General features: G+C 37.6%; 1 long non-coding RNA gene across 1 annotated transcript; it reads right to left on the bottom strand.

Moving 5' to 3' along the window:
• Nucleotides 1-321: 321 nt before the first annotated feature.
• Nucleotides 322-3,937, bottom strand: LOC132913164 (uncharacterized). The gene is made up of 2 exons (XR_009659338.1): nt 2,466-3,937; nt 322-658 (listed from the first exon to the last, which is right to left on the bottom strand). It is a non-coding gene; the product is annotated as an uncharacterized LOC132913164 (long non-coding RNA).
• Between the last annotated feature and the right edge of the window lie 19,259 nt (nt 3,938-23,196).

Raw genomic sequence — 23,196 nt, forward strand, 5'->3', positions numbered from 1 at the left:
CGCGCGGCACGCACGCCGACAGGTTGTTCCAGAAGGGAAACGAGACAGAACACACCGTCGTAGCCTGTAGCGATCCGAAAGCTGGTTCTTCGTCTTTCTCCAGCTAGAACCAGGGAGGAAGTGAAAAGGTTCGGTTGCTCGAAAAATCGAAGACCAGTTCTGCTGGTTGTGTTACGCGTTTTAATTAAAGGGCGAAGTTAGAAGGCGGTGTAATTAACGTCTTACGTAAAGCGTAGCTCGTCTACTTGTGCAGTTGCTTGGCACAGGTTTACCGGGCGATTACGTTTGGTGGCGTGGGCGGTTAAGAAAGTGGTAATCTCGTTGCACCAACGAATAGAAGCTGATTTATTTCACTGTGTTCGTAATTTACGCCTGGCGATATTTAGAATGGCCGAGCGTTGATTCGGTGGATATAGGAATTGCGAATTCCGATATTTACTGTGGCTTCGTGATTCATAATACTCTGCGTTTTATGGTTTATGGCACTGTGCGTCGTAGTTCTGTGCTCTGTCCCGTTGTGCGATGCTCCATGGTATTACACTTCGAGGCACTAAGATTCATAATATTACAGCTTGTACATCGCCGGTCACCGGTGTAGCATCAGCGACGCCTACTCGTTGCAATTACTGCGAGTCAATTCGTTAGGATTATCGCAAAGCTGTAACAAATTTTAGGAATTTTTTTTTCACTTAGCAATCTGCCTTGTTACGATACGAACGAATTATGAGATTTGTAACGAGATGACTCGAAGGGAACAAATTGTCCAAATTCTTACGATCGGGATGTTCTTATTATTAGTACGCTATCGTTAGTCGTTATTTCGCAACAGTCTGTGTAGTATAATTTCGCTGAAAGGGTAAAAGATACGGAGAACTTGAAATGTTTCAATGTAGTAGTAGACGTTAGCATTTAATTTTAATTTCGTTATGTGGTATTTTGAAAATGTTGAAGTGATTGCCACTTCTGAGAAAACTCTACATCTGGTCTTCGGTTTTCTCAAGCGCTGAGGCCATCGATAGCGCATAGACAAAAGAATGCGTCGAGGACAGACCATAAGCGGTACATGTGCGACGTTGGCTTCAGGGTTCTTTTAGTCTCAGGGTAACGTTGCTAGCGAGAGGATCTGGATCGGCTTACATTGTATTTCACATTTTGTACTTTATTATTCACAATATATATACTTTCAATACCTTACAATTTACCCACGCATTTCTTTAATTCCACATACACCGAATAACCTTAACAGAAAACACCCTTTCCATTTTTCCAGAAGACGATATAATCAATAGATGATATTATCCTACCACGCGTAGGCAGTGGAGAATTGTTTTGCCAAAACAACAGGGCGATTACTCGTACGAATGATATTTCGCAAATAATTCGCGCGAAACTGAAGGGAAACGAATCTAATCGCGATGCAATTGATAAAAAGGAAAAAGAGAAAAAAATAAAACGAAAATAAAGATGGAAATACGAAGAGCGAGGATTGCATTTGCATGATGCATGTTTAATGTCTGGCTGAATGAATTCTTGGAAAATCCGTGTTCGGGGAATTGTAGTGCATTTTTCTCGGAATTTCAGCGTGAACGCTGCGGAACGCGGCTGTAAAATTCGCGTTACACGAGCGAATTTCGTCGGCGCGTTAGGCAATTTGCATGAGTTTTATCTTCTCGTCGACGACGCAAGCACATCGTTATCAAGTTATCGTAGATCTACAAGAAACCCGTAAACACGAACGCTACTCTCGAAAAACCTCGTGAAAATCTCGACAAGTAAATTTTCATTATTCGTCTAATGCTCCGACGAATTATGAAGCTTGTGGAACAAAAGCTGGATCGGTCTGCGATACAGGGGATACAAAGTTTATGGAAAATTTACCACGATGCAATAAACGAATTGGAATGGAAAGAAATAGAAGGGAACAGAGGGGGTAGTAAGGGAATCGAGGAGGAATGGTACAATGGAAGGAAAAAATGGGAAGGTTGGGAAAGGAAAAGAACGAATGAAAGAAAGAAAGAGAAAGAGGAAGAGAGGAAAAATAAGAGGGGAAGAATAAAAAGGAAAAGACCACGGAGAAGAGGGAAAAAAGAAGGTAGAAAGAAACGAGAAAAGTTAAAGTCAAGTAAGGAAAGGCATTAGTACCTACTTTTGCTGCTACAGATTTCAGTATTTCAGGAATGAAAGTGGGAATGATTTAAACAGCCGTTGTACCTTCGTCTTGCCTGTTAGTAAATTTTTAGCTGTTAAAACGTTCTAACTGTTACTGCAAATATTAACTAAAAATATCTCCGCCCGTTTCACCAACCTGCCCGCGTAAATACCGGCAAAAGCTAAAATAATCGAAGCGAGCGTAAAACTGCATATTCAACATCGCGCCCAACCTATCGAGCAAATTTGTACGAACGAATCGAAAGATCCAAAAACGCTCGATTATCTCCTCCTCGATTATCTGCAGCGTTAATTACTTCTTTCTCGTACCAGTTCGATAATCCTCGGATTTAATGGATTAATTATCACCAGGCAGCATCGATCCTCGTCCTCCTCGTATAAATCGCACGACGAGATTTATTCGACTGTAGATTCATCTTCGAACAACGACGTCTTCCAGCGTTTTTCCGGTTGCAGAACGAAGATTCACGGGAATTTTACGGTGGATGCAGTTACAGAGGGCGTCGGTTTTTCCATAGGGGCCCGTGTTTAAACGACACTCGTTTCCAGCTTGTCGCCGACGCAATTAGACTTCTACGGCCGATGGAATTAAGTGGAGAAAATTTGTATCTGTTGCCGGCGAACGCGAAACGAGCCCCTATCTTACTGGAACAGGGCGAACATAGCCAGCCGGCCTGCAATTTAGGACTCGCGACACCCTTTAATGTCACTCGAACCACCCCTCGATTGCTCCAGGTTTCTCTCGTTTCCCTCTTCCGGTGACAGTAACGTTGTATCGCGACACTATCTCGCCGTGTCTCCCTCAATATGCCGGGGAATTTTCGAAACGTTGCACGCTACGTTCGCGACTCTGAATTTTCATTCGATTGGACTCGGTCCCGTCGCGATCCTCCAATTTCCACGGACGAATTTCACTCTCGCCTCGGCACAATGAAAGGAGCGTTTTAATATCTTGAGAGAAGACTTTAATACGCGGTATCGTTACTCGCTGTCTCGCTATGTTAACGTGGAATATCGCACGCTTCGATGGCGACTTTGAACTTCGATGAGATTTAATTCTGCCGCGATTCTTCAGTTTTCATGGCTGTATCTCGCTCTTGTTTCGACAAACAAAAAGAAAAAGTATTTTAATATCTGGAGGAAAAACTTTTAACACAATTCGCCGTATTGTTACGCTATTTCGCTATGTTAGTCGTAAAATATCGCACGCTTCGGTGGCGACTTTGAACGTCGATGGATTTAATTCTGTGCTGCGATTCTTCAGTTTTCATGGCTGAATCTCGCTGCTTTCTGTTTCGGTGAGCAAAAGGTTCGTTAATATCTTGAGGAAAAACTTGAATACAATACGCAGCCTTGTTACGCTATTTCGCTATGTCAATTATAAAATATTGCACGCTTCGATGGCAACTTTGATTTTACATGGATTTCAAATTACCGGAGAATTCTATTCTACGAAACCATATCTTTTGGTATTCTACAGAAATAGCGCTAGACTGGATATGGTTAAATATTGGCACACGTTTCTCTTGGGACAGTGTGTTGTCGAATCTTGTATTCAGGGACGGAGATAGCTGAATCTGTTATCCTTGAAAGCAGTTGTTGCGATGGAAATACAGACATTTGTAGTCATTCCTTAATCTACTGCTAGCTTAACTTGTCTTTTAATTTCCAACAGATTAGATATTTTTGTTTAATTGTCTAATAGCATAGACATGGACCTATCGCTTTATCCTACTTTATCTTTCATATTATGATTGTAATGTACACATTTTACGTATCAAGCCAAACATCGTTATACGCGAGTTTCCAATTCCTTTTATCCATTTTCTATATCCAACGATAATTTATCAACCTCTTTAACTGCATTCCGTGAAGAAATATATTGTATAACAGTCTCTTGTACCTTGTCTGACGCAATTACGACTGATTCCACCGCAATTGTCAGTAATTACCACTTAAATGTTTTCTTTCTACACGAAATAGAAATTCCTTGCATAATTCTTGAGAGTTTCTTACGATATTCTCGTTTCACGTAAAATTTCGTCGAGTTTTTCCCATTAGTCTTCCGCTTTTCCTTTTCCCTCTAACCAGGTATCTACCTATTTATTTCTATATTTAATTATTTATTTTCTTAGTTTTTCACAAGCCAACCGTTTTAATCCTCCGTTAGTTACGCGTAACGAGTTTCAGCAGAAAAAGTTGCTGGAATCAGAGCACGCTGATCTTGCTAAACTAATTCACGGCGACACGAGACGACGAGATTTCACTGGATTCTCTTGGTTCTCGGGCAATCACAGCTGAACGCAGCCAAGCCTCTGTTTAATAAGTGGCTGCAGAGTAATTGTATCATTGCTTCCTGTCATTAATTCGATTGTGCAAGGGCAGGCTTCGCAGCGAGTTTCCGCCGAGCTCGAATCAAGTGTAGCTTGTGCCACTATCTTTTGCATACAGCGCGCTCTTTATCACGAAATTTCGCCACCGACGCATCGTGTTCTCACGAAATTCCTTCGAATCAAAATATTCAAATGTTTCTGTTACGTATCGTATCGCTTTCATCAATACGCGTTACATATTTCTCTCCTTAATTGATTATTTATAATCGCGTCAACCTGTATAATGGATCAGTGGGGCCACTTATCGTCGGTCGAAATTATCGATTATGTTTTATAATTCATGGAAAAGGTAGATTTCCACTGACGACTTACCGAATTAATTCTACGTCAGCTGTTTAGCGAAAGGTTTCCGATGCATTGCCATAGCGTACACCGCCATGGAAACAGCATGATTTTTCAAAAAGAAAGGAAACCTAGCGTAAACGAAATATCGAGCAGATGGAAAAATGTATCAAGCGACTGAACTAGCGAGCAAAGTTGAACGTCACTGCGTAAAACATATTTATGGCAGTCTTAAAGCGAACCTGCGAATCTTTCGCGTTCCACGTATTTTTTAGCGAACAACAGCTTTCGAAGAAAAATCTGAAGAAATTCGTGTAACGTAGTCAGGCATTCTACATTCAGATTGTAATAAAATTCTGTGTTTCAATCGCGATGAAATTCTGTTGAAATTCTTTACGTAAAAATGTTTGAAACATTCGTGTAACGTGTTCAAACGTTCTCTGTTAGTACTGTGTTATAAAATTTGCAAGAAAATCTAGAAAAAGCCCTACAACGTCGTCGAACATTCTAAATTAGGATCGTTATGAAATTTCTGCCAAGTAATTCGACTAGGTTACGTTACATACGCGAATACACGCGTCCTCTGCTACGAAGCGATACAAAACGTAGCGTTATTTTCGAACGCGAAAGAAACAGGTTGACGCGGCGAGGGTTCAAAATTTCGTTGCAACTATGCCACGCCACAACTTCTTCGAAACTCTGGAAAAATCGTTATTATCGAGCGGAAGGCGTAGTCCCCCGGTAGGTCGGCCTTGAATTATGCCAAATCGATACGGTTAAAAAGCAATATCGTCTAATGGAGAACTTTGGGTTAGGTCGTGCAGGACGAACTGTTGTAATCGCTCCTGTTCTAAAAATAACGATGTATCTACGTTATCGTCAATTATCTGTAGGAAGCACCACTGTAGGTGCACTTTACAAACGACGACGACATCATCGTGATTCCACCAGCAATACTCGATTACGTGTATACGCTCACACGTATGAAACTATCAAGAGAAACATGAGAGAGAGAGAGGAGGTAAATGCTCTGGTTCGTCGGGATGCACTTTGAACCGATACGATGAAAAGTTGGCTGAAAAGCGAAGCAACAGTTGATGCCCCGTTTAATTACTCTCTCTTTCTCTCTCTCTCTCTCTCTTTCTCTCCGCGTCGAACTTCCCACGTGACTTTAGAAACGCTTCTCTTTGTGATGTACAGCTTTTTCATTTACGACGTGTTTCTGTTGAGTTTCAACAGATTTTTGGAAATAAATGCCAAGAACGAATGGCTCGTAAATTACGTTTAATACACGGTGGGAAATAAAAGAAAGTTTGAAGGGTAAGGAGTATAAAAAGACATTGTAGTTCGGTGAAACGGAATTACGTTTGATCGAAGCAATGGATATGCGATATATAAAACAGATGTAGAATATAGAGTAACCTTACAACACATGTATTAAGAGGAAATTTTACCAGACCTTTGTTAATAAATGTTAGCCATAAAAGGCTCGTAAATTATGTTTGATATACGGCGGACGGTAAAAGAAAGTTGAAAAAGAAACGAGCACGAAGGGGAACATATCGTAATTTTGTGAGATGAAATTATGTTTCATAAAATCATTGGACAAATATACAGTTGAGCAAAAGTTTTACAACGTCTATCAAACGAGAATTTTAATAGGTTTTTGTTAATAAATATCGGAAACAAGAGCTTCGTAAATTATGTACAGTGGTGAATAAAGAAGAACGTTTTAACACTAATCGTTTTATCACACCCGGTCAAGCGACCGCTTGCAAAATTTAATTTAAAATTGTGCATTCGTTGTTATTTCTTTCGTTCGTCTAACTTTATGTAAATTCTTATGTCATTTGATAAATCAATTTTTCACATTTTTCTTCATATAAGAACTTACATAAAGTTGCACGAACGAAAGAAAGGACAGGGAATGTACTGTTTTAAATTAAATTTTGCTACTGGTAAGCTTAGTGTTAAATGTAACGCATTGGAAGAAAGGATAAGAGCAACAAAGGAAGCATCGTGTAAACGTAACACGGACCATCTACCGAAGAGAAGTTTCACTTCTGAAAATTCTGAAAAGCTTTCTTTCATAATTTGTAGCGGTGTTTCGTTCGCAACGAATCGAAAATTTGGCGGGTTCGTTCGAAGTGGTAAAATGGTCACGCGTGGCATTCGAGCGCGATTTGGCACTTGCTTGTGTCACTTGCGTCAGAACGATCATACACGAGGGCATGGAACAATTTTAGACAGTGAAATTCACTCGGTTTAAGATGCAAGTGACCGCGAAACGTGGCTGACGTCAGTGCGCGATTCGCGCCGTTGTCCACGATTTCTTGCTAAACTTTTCCCTTTTATTTTGGGAGTTCGAAGAAAAAGAAGAAAAAGAAGAAGAACGAGGAAAATCACAGGAAACGTTCTGACGACTGTTTAAATACGTTATTCCCTTGAAGAATATTTCCTCTATGGAAAAGGTTAATTGATACCCGAAATTCTCGTTATCTCTTGGGATTGTCTTCTGTAAAATCCACTCTTCAATCTGCAAATTCAATCTTGAAAATTCTCGAGAAAATCGACCGTTGTAGGTAGCCATCGACGAAAAGTTCAACGCGAACTTTGAATCACTCGAGTTGAATTCGACTGATATTTTATCTTACAATACTTACATGTAGAATTATTCTTTTATTATCTGTTATCCTAAATTTTGCATTATTAGAATCAGTCGAGGAAACAGAGAACGAAAGAATCTTACAACGCGGATCTACAAGTTCCTTTTTCTCAAAGTTTCGATTTCGATTCAATTGTAATTTATGAATCTATCGATAAGCATATTTTATCGAGGAAAAATTTGGAATTTTTTAAATTCGAGAATTTCCAAGGAATTTCATTTAAGATTCCGTGTTCTTTAAAATCGAACTAGACAAACTGTATTATAATACTCGTGACATCGACTTCAAATTATTGACGTAATTAAGAACAAATTTTATTTGGATATAACTAAAAAGCGATTCGAAATTTTAATAAACCACGAACACGCGAACTTTTTCCTTTTGTCAATTTTTCATTAGACATCCACTTATAATCAACTTTTTCGATCTGAAACGACTTAAGGACAAGTAGCTTGTCTAATATACGATGTTTTTAGAAACTTGGTCCATTTTACTGTGTTAGTATCTTGAAAAGTGTGTCGCCGTGGCTCGCGTGTTTTCCGAACATTAAGTATCGCCGTTTCAGGTCGCATGTGACAATTTATTGACACAGTTTAATCGACTGGACTGGAAACTCGGCGAAACTTTCCACGGTTACCTGAACAACTTTGCTCTAGTCGACTAGACCGAGAAACTGACGCATATACACGAGCTCGATTGACCAGTGAATAATTAATGCATGCATTACTCGCTTGTTTTGTTACGATTACAGGGCAAGGTGGCCGCGAAACGAAAACACCAACGATATATTTAGAGGTGGTGGATAGAGCGTTTATTATAGCAGTCGCATGGGCTAAAATTAAATCGGAAGCGCAACGTAGAGAAAAAGCAATTCGTGTATCTATGTTATAAGATCTTCTTTCCGTCTTCTTCTTTTCCATCGATTTTCTTTTCACTTTCTTCGTACTTAATATTGCTTGAAGTTTGGCGCTGCTGTATTTGTTTTCCATTAAACAAATTTGAAACTCGGAATTTAGGTTTTAGGGTTTAGGGTTTGGAGATTAGAGTTTAGGGTTCTGAGTTTACAGTTTAAAATTCAGAATTCAGATTTCATAGTTTCAATGCAGAGTTTATAGTTTAAAGTTGGATATTCAGAATTGAGAGTTTAGAGTTCAGAGTTCGGAGCTGAGAGTTCAAAGTTAAGAATTCGTAGTCCAGAATTCAAGAATTACGATTTTAAGAGGCATTTAGTTGGGAATGTTGAGTTCATAATAAGTTTATAATTAGTTTAGAATTTTCTATTAGCTACGAAACTTTTTTATTAAAAATGTATCAAACCAAGGGAAGTTGTCATTGATCGGACATTAATATGCCATTAGTGCGCGTTAAATTTATAACGTGTAGATACAATCGAAAGGGATAGGTTCAATTACACTGAATACGAAGAGATACAATTGAACTTAATTTGAATCTTTCGATCAGTAGAGACGATAGATCTTTTTTTATATTTTCTCCAAATTCTAATTATAAGATTAATAAGGAGATAATCTACATTTACTTTCACCTAATCGTTTCATCTATTGAAATCTCATTCGCGTGTTTAGAATGTTGATAGGAATGCGGTAGGTGCAATTTTTTCTAAAATAAAGTACAGTGTGCTATTTTGCTAGATCGTGCAGCAGTATATTTTGGATTATTACGCTGTTGCTGCACAGTACCTTCTTGTATTATGTTATGTAACGTAATATTCAGTAATATTATACTTTGCGTATGAAACTTGGTATTACGTGACATGGTTTGCGTATTATCGTTTAGATAAAGTGCGAGTGATTGGAGCTTGAAACGCGTCGATTTGCCGATCGACTTCTTTCACGGACACTGCTTTCACCCACAGTCGAACATTTACACCTATTCTCTTTGTTCTGCTCTATTCTACATTTTAACCGTATAATTATGACATAGAAGGAGCGCAGAATTTGCAACGAAATACAAGAAAGACTATGAAAAAGAAAAATCGTAGAATCCTTTAAAGAACTGAAACACAATCCACCACGGTATAACAGTTTCTCTATTGCACATAATTTTATCTCGACGAATCAGATTTTCAACTAAAAAGGACATTCGCGCAAGAATAACCTCAGGGTGTCCTCTAATTTGTTATATGATACGCCATTTAGTCCAAGGATATCGCGTTTCAAGCAAGATTCACACGAACTACGATACTTGTTGCTACGTATACGCGCATTCCTAGATCAATTTGATCGATCGCAGCGGAGAAGATGCAGAGTTCTCTTTGATCCGATGGCGTTTAATCAGCGTCGCCGGAACGCCAGAAAATAGGAAGCAGTTTTCAGCCGCGCCAGTTGTACGTTTCTTGTTAACGAGATGTTCAAAGACGACACGTATTCCTGGACAAGTTAACGAGCGTGTTTATCGTGCCTGGAAAGTTCTCGCCGATGGAAGTCTCGTCGAAGGTTAATTACAGCTGTCGGCAACTGTAAACGGTCGCTGCCTGTCTCTATCGTGTGTAATAAAAGCTTTATCGACGCTTTCGTTGGCTGCAACACGCGCAAACAGAGACGCATCTTGTTTTATCTGCACAGTTAAATATTTATAAGAACTGCTTAGTCCACTTTCATCAGGGTTGCGACCGCTGTCGATTTTTATCTATACAGGTCGCTGCTAATTTCCATAGCTGTCTCGTTCGAACGTGGTACGGAAAAAGGATGCATTAGGATTGCGTTAACTCCAACATTTACTGTATCGGTGTAAATCAGATAATTTGATAAATAGATAACCTTTTATAGATACTTTATAGAATTTTTAGAGCGGCGGGCTTCTCGAGGCTTTAAATTATTCGGTCGAGGCAGTCAATTTGTGAGCGGTTATAGAAATTTTATACTGCCATAACGGATCTCTGAATTATTTTATCTAAAAATTAATCGAGAAATATCGCATCATATGAGATGGTCAATCCGCGGTGAATTTTTTTGTAGGAATTTAAGACTTGACAATTTAAGACATTTTTGGGGTTTTCAATTATTTCTAATTCTGTATTAATCAAAACTAATACCAATTCGTAACTTTTCCTAAAAAATTTTGTAGAGTTACAATAGTAGTAGTTTCAAGAATATGGATAATTTCTTTCGTGAATTATATGGGCGACAGCTTGTTCTTTTCAGTATTTCAATATTGTTATACAAGTATACATGTATGTGTAGCCGAAGAAATTAATTATAGAACACAAAACTTCATTATGCATTTTGACGCGTTGATAAGATCTCTTTCAACGATTGCACGTTTTTCTTAATGTTTCTTAACTTTTAACCCTCGATAATAACCATTAATAACTAGATTATTCATTCCACAAATACAAACATCTACCCCTCGATTTCTTAACGGCTAAATTACTTGTTCTGGAACTTGTACACTTTTTCACATCTTTGTACACTTCTCCTAATGGACGTTAGACTATCAGATTCTAACCCGGGACTTATAATAGCTAAATTATTTATTCTGTGAATTGACAACGTTTTTCTGAATGCAAATTCTTAACAGCTAAATTTCTTGTTCCATAAATTGCACATTAACATCTAAAAGAAAGAGCAGCCGAGATAGGAGATAGCGAAAGACTTGAAGAAATGTTGAAACACTTTAAAGAGCTAAGAAGGAGTAGAGCGATTATGGGACAGGGGGATGGAAACAGAGGAGACTCTGAGAAAGGGGAAAGAAGGCGTACAAGGACAGAAACATTAGAACAGAATATAAGGATCTGGATACGATAGGAGATACCCGATGGTGAAGAAAGTTTACCAAAATACTTGAGGAGAAAGGAGGGGGAGGGGGGAGAAGCTACTGGCAAGAGCAAGGTGGCAAACTACGCGTGTAGTTTTTCAGTGAGTAAAGGGGAAAAAAACGTGCTTATTTTATAAAAGCAGCAGTGGGACATTTGAAACACTTGGAAGGTACGTAAAGAAGTTGATAGAACAAACCTGAAAGTGGAAGAAATACTAGCTGAGAAAGGAAAAACGGAAGCAGTCGAATGGCTAGAGAATGTAGGAAAGACGTAAAAGAGGGAAGAGACGGAGGGGTGAGTTGAGCAAAGGGGGCTGTGCAAAGTGCAAAGTGTAAACCGTAGGCAATGAAATAGTTTAAGCTAGTTTCCAGGAACAGAAATGCCTTATAGCAGACTTAAGACAGTTGTAGAATAGAAACGAAGGAAGCAATCATGTAACGCAGATTCAACAATTAATGGTAATGTGTATATTTTGTAACCAAGTCGAATTTCTAGGCTAAGAAGCTGAAATAAACACACTGCCGCTGTAAATCGCGCAGTTTTCTTAACGAAAATTAGATTTCCAACTTGCAACGCAAGAGTTTTAATAGCTAAATTACTTATTCCATAAATTACGCATTAATGCAAGTTATAGACTTCCAACTTGTAAGCCAAGACTCTTAATAGTTAAATTACTTATTCTATAAGTTGGACATTTTTCTTAGCGCGAGTCAAACTTCCAGCCTCTAACTCGAGGCTCTTAACAGCTAAATTACATATTCTATAAATTATACATTTTTCTTAATGGACGTTAGGCTTCGAGTTTCTAATTCATTTCAAGATTGCAACTCGTAATCGTAGATTTTTAATTGTTAAATTATTTATGGGGACGAGTCATGGATAGGAAAGTTTATTAGAATGCGTAAATTGTAGGAGGGTTGGTTAATGGAGTCGACCTCGGTGTTCGCGTCAATCAGCCTCCTGGTTCCATTTCGTTTCTCGTTGAATTGTGATAGAACATCCGTTCGCATGGCATAATTTGATACATGGCGCGGCACATTAACAATCATAAACATTGTGCGTTAACGGACGTTTAATTAATGTAGTCCGGTATAATGATGTCGATCCGATCGAATTTCACGCACGTTAGAAATGTTTTACTCCTCGATTAATAATGTTCGCCCGGTTTCATTGTTTTCAACCGCCGTCCAATTTGCATTTCGTCCGCAATCTCCTCGTTATCTTGATCATAAATATGAATTTTCTGGAATTTTCCCTGCATCAAAACAGAGCATGGTATTACCGAAATTGTTCTTGCACGCGGCAGATGAAAACGGTATGTAACATTGAAATTAACAGATATAATTGCGAATATTTGCACGATACGATCGGAAACTTATCAAACTGCTCATTTCTAAGAGCAAAAATCGATTTTATTATGTAGATCGTTCAGAATGTTTCTCGTCCTCTTTCTTTTCTTTCTTTTCGTTCGATAAACTTATGGCTCGATTGTTCGATGGAGCGGGAAGAGTCTGATCGAAGCGTTAAAGCAAATAAACACCGATGAAAATTACTGCGTATGTAAATCAAATGCTCACTCGATTATTTATTTCAATGGTAGAATGAAATCCAAGAAGGTAGGAGGAATAACATACTTGTCTCTCTAATATTAGATTTTTAATGTATTTCTTATTTTAATAGGAAGATGAAAATAAGTAAGACGTTTGTTAGGTTGTCATCATTGCTATAGTATTTGATATTCTTCGTACTAACTTCTTTGTTCTCATTGGTTACGTAGTATTGGATATAATAATTCGCCTTTGAATTGATAAATTCACAAGATTTAATAAGAAAATTATTACAAACGTCTCGTGTAATGTTTTCTCCTTTCCTCTACATTAAATTAAATTACATTAATTAAATTTTAAATCCACATATTGTTTTTTAACAAAGTTTAAGAATACAGTAGCTTTGTGATATATCATTATTGCTGATTGCTAGATGTACAAGATTTAACAAGGCAATTATTACAAATGTCTCGTGCAACGTTTCTACCTGTCTTTTTCTCTAAGCTGAATCGATTAAATTTTAAATCCATAAAGTGAATATTTTAGCGAAGTTTAAGAATACAGTAGCTTCGTGATATACCATCATTGTTGATTGCTTAATGGACAAGATTTAGCAAGGCAATTATTACAAATGTCTCGTGCAACGTTTCTACTTGTCTTTTTCTCTAAGCTGAATCGATCAAATTTTAAATCCATAAGATGAATATTGTTTATTTTTTAATAAAGTCTAAGAATACAGGTAAATAAATAAAAATAAATACAGCAGAATATCCGAATACTTTTAAAATTGTACCTATCGATATGTAAATAGTGTGTCTGTAAAATGGGAGAGAAATTCATGAGGACACTCGATCATATCGCATTCGAATGCCAAGATCGGACACGATGATCGGTGTTTAATGCGCGTTGCGTGGCTTTCCGCATCGTCTTCGGAATTATTTTCGGATGGGAACGGGAGGACCGGTGCCAAGAATACTCGGCACGCTAATAGCGGGTTGACAAGTACACCGTTTGAAAATGAGAACGTTTGTGACGTGAAGCGAATCCGCCTGTGGCGGACCACGCTCGTGCGGAGGAGCCTCTCGTAAATGTCCAATAAATATAAATAACATCGGTAGAACGGTCCGGTGAAAAGCCGCCCACGACAACCAAAATATGCCTCGTCCACCCCCATAAAAACCAATTCTAACGCACACCGTTTACAAAATTCATGTTTTCCTTTCCGATTTTTTTCTTCTTCCGTCTAATTGTCGTTGATATTCGATTTTTTAAAAAACTGGTGAATTATATCGATATAGGTGAACTTATGCTAAATAATAGAAGACCAATGTATTTTACGAATGGAATTCAAACTTCGATATGTTGCGAACCAATTCCACGTGAAAATCATGTTCGCACTTGGCTTTGAACGTTTGAATATCCGAGAAACATTAGTAACGTTTTTAATCTCTGCGCTTCTTATTTCTCTCTCGCAAAATATTCTGCATTCGCCATCTACTTCCAAAAGCCTTATATCCGCGAATCTATCAGTGCATGCACTTCTGTCAGCTGTTTCGTAGTAAAGTATTTACTTAGCTTGAATTAGCAGATTAATAAAGTATAACTCGACTTAAAATAATACTCGCTAAACAGTTTTGTAAGGTGAACCTATCATATCCTCTTTTTAAATATTTTCTTCTGAATTCTTCTTTTAATCGTCAATTCTGAAGAAAATTTAAAGAACGTACGCTTGTAGTAATATTCTTATTCCATGGGAAATGAGACATACTTTTCCTAATGTACGTAGCGATGCTTGTTCGAATGTGGAACATCGATTAGAATTCGCGACAGAAAAAAGGAAAGTAAAATACGTACATAAAGTTTCGCGTTGTAGAAAATTATTCATCGGCGTACGGCATAAAGAAAATTCGATTAGCGCTACGTTGGTAAGTTGGTAAATGTTTCTTCGAAAATGTGGCCGACAGACATCTGTTTCCTCGTCGGTCTACCAAAGAACGATGATCGTCACGTACAATTATCTGCGCATATGTACTTCTGCCTTGTATCGACAAAATCATAGACACCATTGAATTCGAAAATTGCCTTGAAATCTGTGCTCGAGCGCAATATTTTCGAGGGCGTAATTTTTTCCCCCGGCGAGTTTATTTCGCGGTGGTTTTAATTAAAATCGCGTAGTCTCGAACTTTGTAACCGAATTGCAAAATATTTCTGTACGCGGGGAATATTACGCGAGAGACGTGGGTGAAATTGAATCGGTAGCAAGTCCGAGCTACGATTCAGTCTGCCGGCTCGGTTTTCCACCGAGTCGCTAATTTAGCGAAATCGGATAATCAAATTGAATTCGCGACTGAATAAGATTACCACCAATCAACGAAAGCTTAATCGAATGGAGATGTTGGCTAGATAACATTTGGCCGAAACGTGTACGTCTTTCTCTTGGAAGGGCTTTGTCACGAAAAGGGGATGTGGATGACGTTTAATCAAAAATTTTACCGCGGAGAAACAGAAGAGCGAGAGAGCGAGAGAGAGAGAGAGAGAGAGAGAGAGCGAGAGAGAGAGAGAGCGAGCGAGAGAGGGAGAGAGAGGGGGGAAGGGGGAAGAGAATAAGCACCGTGTAAATTTGTTGGAACAGAAAATTGTATTTGCAATTGCACGCAACAAAACGTAACTTTGAAACAGTTTCACTCGACGCTCGGTTTCACCAACTTTAATTTTGCGATGAATGCTCTTTCGTCGTGTCACTTGTTCTATTTACCAAACATGTATGTATCTCTTGGTTTCCTCGTTTTTTAGGCAAAATCGTTACTCCGTGACAAATTGTACAATGATATTATAATTTGCGTGTAAGTTGCTCCAGGGAACATACAGTACACGGGTTGCTTTTAATTAAAGCTGTAAATCACTTTTAATTAAATTTTGACTGACAATGAATATCGTATTAATAGTACTGAATAGATCTACTATACGACTTCCTTATAAATTCTCGTGTAGTATTTTATGGGTTATTTTTATGCTTTCTTTAAAAGTACAATTTGACGATGGAGAGAAGTTAGTGTTTAGAAGTTAGTGAACGATGGTTTCGTTTTTCTCTCGCGTGGCCATTATTTTTTAATTGCCTAATTTGTTAGGGATCACTGTATAAAAGGTTTTATGAGAAAGAATGAAACAGAGATTTACGCATAGTTAATCTATTTTATAATGAAATTTAATTTTCGATGTAAAGAAATTCTCTAACTGCACCGTCGACAGTTTAACAGAGAAATTATTACGTAAAGAAGGTACTGAACGAATGCTCGAAATTATCTTTCGTAGCTGCAACGTTAAGAAATAGAATCGAAGATCGTGAATTGATCGAAAAAGATATCACGTTTAGGAATCATTGGTCCTTGAAACATTTGGACCATTAAATGCAAAAGTAGCTCATTTGGACGACGTGGAACATTTCCGAGACGAAGTCAAAGAAATCGCGGATCCTCGGTAAGCGAATCGAAATTTCCGTAAAGATGTCGCATTTTTATGCGACGTTTTATTCAGCATACGTCGCTTTCGCGTCGACGATACGCGAGAATTCGTCTCGAGACAATTTTCACGTTGTTGCTGTACGCTTTACGACCCAGTGAAATTACGTTGATAGTTTCGTTACGCACGCTAAAAATCGCGCGATATTTCCATTTTCGCCAGCCGTGCGGCAAATTTTACGTGAAATTCAATGAGTCTTCCGTTTTGATCACAAACAACAGGAATCGACTCTTCGTTCGTTTTGTCTTCTCATCTTTCTTTTTTGTTAATTACCTTTATTCAATCATTTTCTATCTTAGAATGTTCAATTTGTCCACGTAATTAAAATTTTGTCAGGAGATTACAGAGAAGCTTAATGGATTCGTCAATGTCGTGTTCTCCCTTCTTATTAGGAAATTTTAGGGATTTTTCCATTCACAACATGAAAAATCTCCGAGGTATAAAGTCCGATGAAAATTCTCCATGTAAAAAGCTTTCGAAAACCATCGTTGTTTTACGCTTTGCACGCAGAGCTCGCGAATGAATCTTGAACGATCGTGTCGTTGGTAAATGTATCTTCCCAAACATAAAACTTCTAGTCGTCGCTGCTGCTTTATCTTCTGCTTCGCGAAATTCGCAAATATTCTACATTTGGTCTTTTGGCTGGCATTCTTTCATCGCTCTGGAAATCTCCTTGAAACTTGCACCTCTCTTAGGTACCAATTAACCTGTACAATGCTTGCAGAACTTACGAGGTAATTCAATAAAAATCCTCTTATCAATTTCTAATATCTTACCTCGAATACTTTTTTATTCTTGAAATTTCTTCATCGTCGAACCCTTGTCTTTGATCTTAATTTAAGACGATTTAATTTTAATTTAATCAGTGAAAGAGGAGCTCGATACTGTTGGCCTGATATTTTCCAACCTTTTCACCTCTTGATATTTTTTTAATCCTACTGCTACTGGTATTTTTAATATCACGTTCCTAACATTTTTTTCTTTTTTTTGATAAAAATGTTGGTCGAGGCAGGGAGACGCAACCACGGGGTTTCAGTAATTTTACAAATTGAAAATTGCTCTCCCTCAAAGATACACAAAAATATTACTATTCCGAGGAATGGCAGCGAGAACATATTCCCTCGTTAATTCACCATTCACGATTCATCTGCGATACATTCAGCCAATCTGGCTTCGTTTGCCGACCATGTCGATCCTTTAATATGTGGTTCGCGGCTAATTAATTGAACAAAAGTGTGCCTCTCTGTGACCAGACACGCTGATTACGATATATGTATGTATACGTGTGGAATTTGAGCGGAACAAGATGGATGCTTAATTATAATCGACAAGGAGGTTAATTGCCGCGATACGACCGACAAAGATATTTGATACGAGAATGATTGTGTCGTTGGTAATTGCCTGGAACCAGGAAAAAGTCGTTGATTACGATAAGTAGAATATACTGGGTGACCGTCAGGCTAGTTAAAATAATTGTTTGATCGTTTTGTTCTTTTCTTCGTCTTCTTCTTCAAGTTTGTATATCTTTAATTCTTCAGCACTTTATTTACAAAGAACATGGAATGCACGAAAGATGGTAAAATTGTATTATTATGCACAATGAAATCAGATATTAAGAAGCTAGCTATTTTTTAATTATATTTGTTGGAATGTAACATCCAATTTAGATTATAATATGGATATAGTAAATTATTATTTTGTTGTAGATTATATTATATATATTATAAAATTTATTATATTATATAATGTTTACTATAGATATAATATAGATGCGAGAACAACTGAGATAATCAATGCATGATTTTTCTAAATGATAGAAACGTGATTCATTTCCTATAATAATAAAAATAAACGTAGCAGGTGTCAGTGTAGGAGCAAACAAATTATAGAATATAATTTACATATTCAAATCTCATTTTTCGTATTTTTTGTTTATCTGGAAGATGCTCTAGTTGTAAAATATAATATATAGTATAGAAGTTAATATAATGATATAATAAAATTATTATGAATTTATTGTGCATTGGATCACGTATATTGGACTACGTATTACAAACAGGTTCGTTGTCTGGCGTCTGGCAATACACAGTTCCTCTGATGTTATGTAAATTTACGCTTACAGCATATCTATATCGATGGTTGTTCACATAAAAATTAGTGCCGTTTTCTTAATTCGAGCTTACGCTGGTCCAATTCAAAATATAATAATAAATTTTTATAGATAGAACGTCAACATAAATCTATCTTTGAATCCTAGTCATGCCAGCAAGACGATACTTAAACTATTGTAGAACATAATATAGAACATACGAATATATAAATTCGAAACTCAATTATCATAACAGTGGAATAATTTCCAAAACATGTTAACGTAATAATTGCTCCAAATATAAAAAAGTCGACGATGTTGAGCGCATTGAAAACACAAAATAGAAATAATTTTCCAGAAAGTCTTGTCCTCGTCATCCTCGAGTTATCCAATTCTTCGCTCGCTCGGTGACTATGTTTACTACGAACATTAAATAGTGAGCGAATCTCCTATTCCTTAAAACGTTAAGTTTCGTCGAAATGGAAGCAACGATAATAGAAAAGATCTTTATGCTCGATTTATTTTCTCTTTTTGTTTTTGCGGAATGTTTAAACCCATTTACGGGACATCTTTGCGCGAGTTTTGTCTCTGTGCATCTCTAATTACGTCTCTCTTTGAGAAATGTTAGTAGAGCGTAGTCCGAGTGAAAAAGGGACGTTGGATGGATCGTTAATTATGTCGTTAATTAGGTGCGCCGAAGTTGCTCGGCCAGAATTAAAGCTTGCGGCGATAATATGGATTCAGTCAGTGTCGAATGGTACCGCGGCGTCTAAGAAAATTCCCATTCATAAGCGTAAAGATCGAGTTATTAATTAAGTTGATAATTAGAGATGAGGCACCCGTGGGGCCAATGTAAACTCGGCTGGCACACGCGTGAGAACGGCCGGCAATTAATTAGCGAGCTTAACGTGGCTCAGTTTTAGGGGTTGGATAGTTCAGAGGTGAATAGTTTGCTTGCAGAAGTGCGAAAAAATTCCAAGTATCACTTCTCCTATGTTCCAGTACCATTTTCATTCTTTGGAAAATTAATTCCCGCTGATTATTTTACTTTTCTTTAAATAAATGAATCACATATACGTTGATTCAATGAAAGCGTATTTTTCTTAATTACTTTTACTCCCTTCTTCTTAGAATTTCTTCCACTCTATAGTCATCCAGTATATTCTTTTCGTTATCCATTGCAAGCTGCGATTAATATTTCGATCAACCGAATGTTCATCCATAAATTGAACATTGAAGTTGTGAAAAGGTTCTCGAAAGGGTGGAATCTCTGTTCAAGTCTTATTTCGCGAATCGTATTCGCGAAAAGCCGAATTTCCATGAACATATCTACAGTTTCATTATAAGCTGTCTTACTATTTTCATACTATGTTATACTTCCATACTATAGGTCATAACGTTGTATAATTTATGAATTTCCTTAGTTTAATTCCCTAAAGCAATAGCTGCGTCATTACCGCGATTTCTAATACACTACGTGCGATTAATTGTATAATCGCCATTTGAATACTCTCTTTCCTCACCCCTTCATTCCGATTTTATTTCCTTTCGTCGCAAAAACATGAATCTACATGAAAATCGTTGACCTGTTTGTCGGTCGTACAATTAACCAGCTACCTGTTTTTGACGAGTGTACTCGTCATGCAGAAATGGGAATACTTTGTGTTATGACGAGTATACTCGTCATCGCTTACTTTTTGCGATACATTTTAGTAGTACACGCTTCACAAAGAAGTGGCAACAGCTAACTGATCGAACGATTATTTCAGCAGATTTTCGACGATCGAACGGAAATACGAATGCCTGTTTGGGTCTCGGGTTGCCAGGGAATTTTCTAATTATTTCTGACATCGCAGGCGATCGCTTTGATCTCGTTTTCTTTGTCGTAATCGCCTTTAATAATTCCGTGGGTAAAAGTGGGGGTAGTAGGGCAATGGAGAACGAAAGAAGAGAGAGAGGTGTTTTAACGTCCATAGAGCTTTTTAACGTGCCATTCTTCCGGCGCGTGGTGTAAGGTCTCGTTTCGCGAGAACGGATTGCAATTAATTGAGGCTTTTAAGCGGCCTGTGTGTATAAAGAGAAAGCAGCGAAAAGAAAATGGAAAAAGCAGGTGAAGGAAAAGTGAGAATCCGCGGGGCGGAAAAAGGAACGCGATTTCATTTTTGCCTTTTACAACCGTATTATAAAAAGGTTCCTGATGCGACGTATTTTTAAACCGACCTCGCCCGCGGTTTCAACGAAATGCATCTCTCATTCCTTGAATAGAATCGAGTAACCAGGACGTGTACAACGTGTGGACAGCGCTTAATCTTTCTTCTTGTTAGTAGATTTTTCGTCAGTATTCCTTCTTCTTCCTTTTTCTTTTCTCTCTCTCTTTTTTTTGTTTTTTAAGTAAAATAACACATGACACGACTCGTCAACGAAATCTTGAATACGCTCGATTAGATCTTCTGGATCCATTGTATTGTTTGCTATTGATTCAGTTCGAGTTGAATTACTGATACAGTCATCTCCATAAGTATTTCCTCGTTTGTGTATAAAATTGAATGAAAAACTGAGAAGGAACAGCGTTTCGTACATTTTGCCAGGAAGAAATAAATTTTTTATTACCTGCTAAAGACGTTTGAGGGAGCCACTTTTGTTAAACGAATTATATGATTTTAATATTACGAGACAAATGTATTTGGAATTTTAATATTATATGTTTAATCTTTACTTCATCAAAAAGGATAATTTCTATTGGAATAGAAAATAGGGTAATTTTTATTTCAATAAGCTTACACGAGACGTCGTGTAATAGTAACACTTATTTCTTAACATGCAAAGCAATGATAAAAGAATTCTTAATCTTGACACAGAACACGCAAACGTTATATTAATATTCTGTTGCATTTTATTTCAATAAAACAATTTTCGTGGACGATTGTAGGTATCAGAGAATAGGATCGATTACACCGCGGCGAAATAAATCTTCGTGTTTAAATTCTCGGCTTTTTAATCTGCCTTGTACGAGATTTTTCAGGAGTCTAGCTGCCGACTCATAAAATTTCACGCCGCCTTTAGCGTGAACCACGCTAAAATTCGAATTACTTTTTATCGAGACTGGAACAAAGGATTTTTATCGTGCATGAATTACAGGCAAAACGAAGCACGTTTTACGACCAGGCTGAAATGTAATTTCCATTTTAACTGCATTCTATTCGTTTAGATGTCTCAATCAGAGTGTGACACGGAGAACGGAAGTTTGAACAAAAGGGGCGATCAATGAATGCGTGAAATCAAAGAAACTATTAGTCGTTAATGAGCGGCGAAACTGGTAAAACAACTTTGATAATATACAAAGTACACTCGTTTGCTCGTCATTCGTTCTTTTATCGTTCCCTCAGTTTTTACTTTGACACGCGGATTTGGTCAAAAATTACGAAAATCTTCCTGATAATATCCATATTGTACGGATTATTTGAATTTTATTCCACTTCCTCCACGAAAAAAACTATTGCACCGAAGAAAATTTTCGTCGTCGCAATTCCTTTAATTTTTCTCAGACACGGTTATTAATCGCAACTTGTTAATCTTCTAGCGAAGGAAAGAGCAAAATTTTCTTAAAATTCACGATGCAGGAATTATTGAAATTCTACGTTACCTTCGCTTCTCCGGACATGAAGTTTCCTCTTCGCTTTTCTCTTTTCAGCAACGGTGGAACGAAAGAAAAAGTTTACGTAAGAATCGTCATACCAATTGTTGTAATTCTGCGTAATAATCCATAAAATATAACGAGCAAAATTTTATTAAAACTTTCAACTTTGCCACGGTTACTCGAATTCTCTGTACTCCTTTCGCCAACGGAAAAATTGCGCAGATTTCGATATAGAGATGATCGTCTCGATTCTTCTTGTAATTCTGCACACGACTATTCGAATTTCTCTTTACGTCTTCTACCAACCGCAGGATTAAACGAAAGAAGATTTCAATATAAAGATCATCGTGCCAATTCTTGTAATTCCGTGCACGATTATTCGAATCTTTCTTTGCTCCTCCTACCAACGAAAGAATTAAACGCAAGACGATTTCGATTTAGAGATCATCGTCCTGTTTCTCACAGTTCTATACAGCAATTTGTTAAAAAGAAACGATGACATATCGTGTTAAAATTCACAGCGTAGGAATTATGGGAACTTGACGTTTCCTTTACTTTTCTCCATTTCCTTTTTAGCAACGGACGAACGAAAGAAAAAATTTTCAAGATAGAGAACTTGGTTAAAATTTACAATTGCTAGGTTTTTTTCCATTTTCTTTTTTTTTCTGACCCCTCGTCTACTAAAAGAAAAACAAAATAGGGAGCATCGTGCCGGTTCTTGTAATTCCCAATAAACAGAGGGCCATAGAGCGAAGATCGAAGCACGTTTATGACTAGCGGAACGTGAGGCATTTTGATAAAACCGGGATGGACTTTTCGGTCATTCCTACATAAAGCAAAAAGAAGAGGGAAACTGATTCGAGATTCCGAGCATACGTTCGACCTTCTACTTTATTTAGTCATTCGCCGTGCAATATTTAAATGATCCATGAGCGTAGTTTCGAGCACCTATAGAACTCTGTTGTTGCTACTGTAGCCACCCTAGTGGCTCTCGTTGGCCCGTTGCATCTCTCCATTTTACATATTCCTCTTCCTTGTCAAGCTTCCAGGATCACCAGGGAGCACTCGTCCGACTCTAAGCTGTCGTCATAATTTTTTCACCCTTCAATATTTCATGAG

The sequence above is a fragment of the Bombus pascuorum genome, chromosome 13, assembly GCF_905332965.1.
Source record: "Bombus pascuorum chromosome 13, iyBomPasc1.1, whole genome shotgun sequence".
Lineage (NCBI taxonomy): Eukaryota > Metazoa > Arthropoda > Insecta > Hymenoptera > Apidae > Bombus > Bombus pascuorum.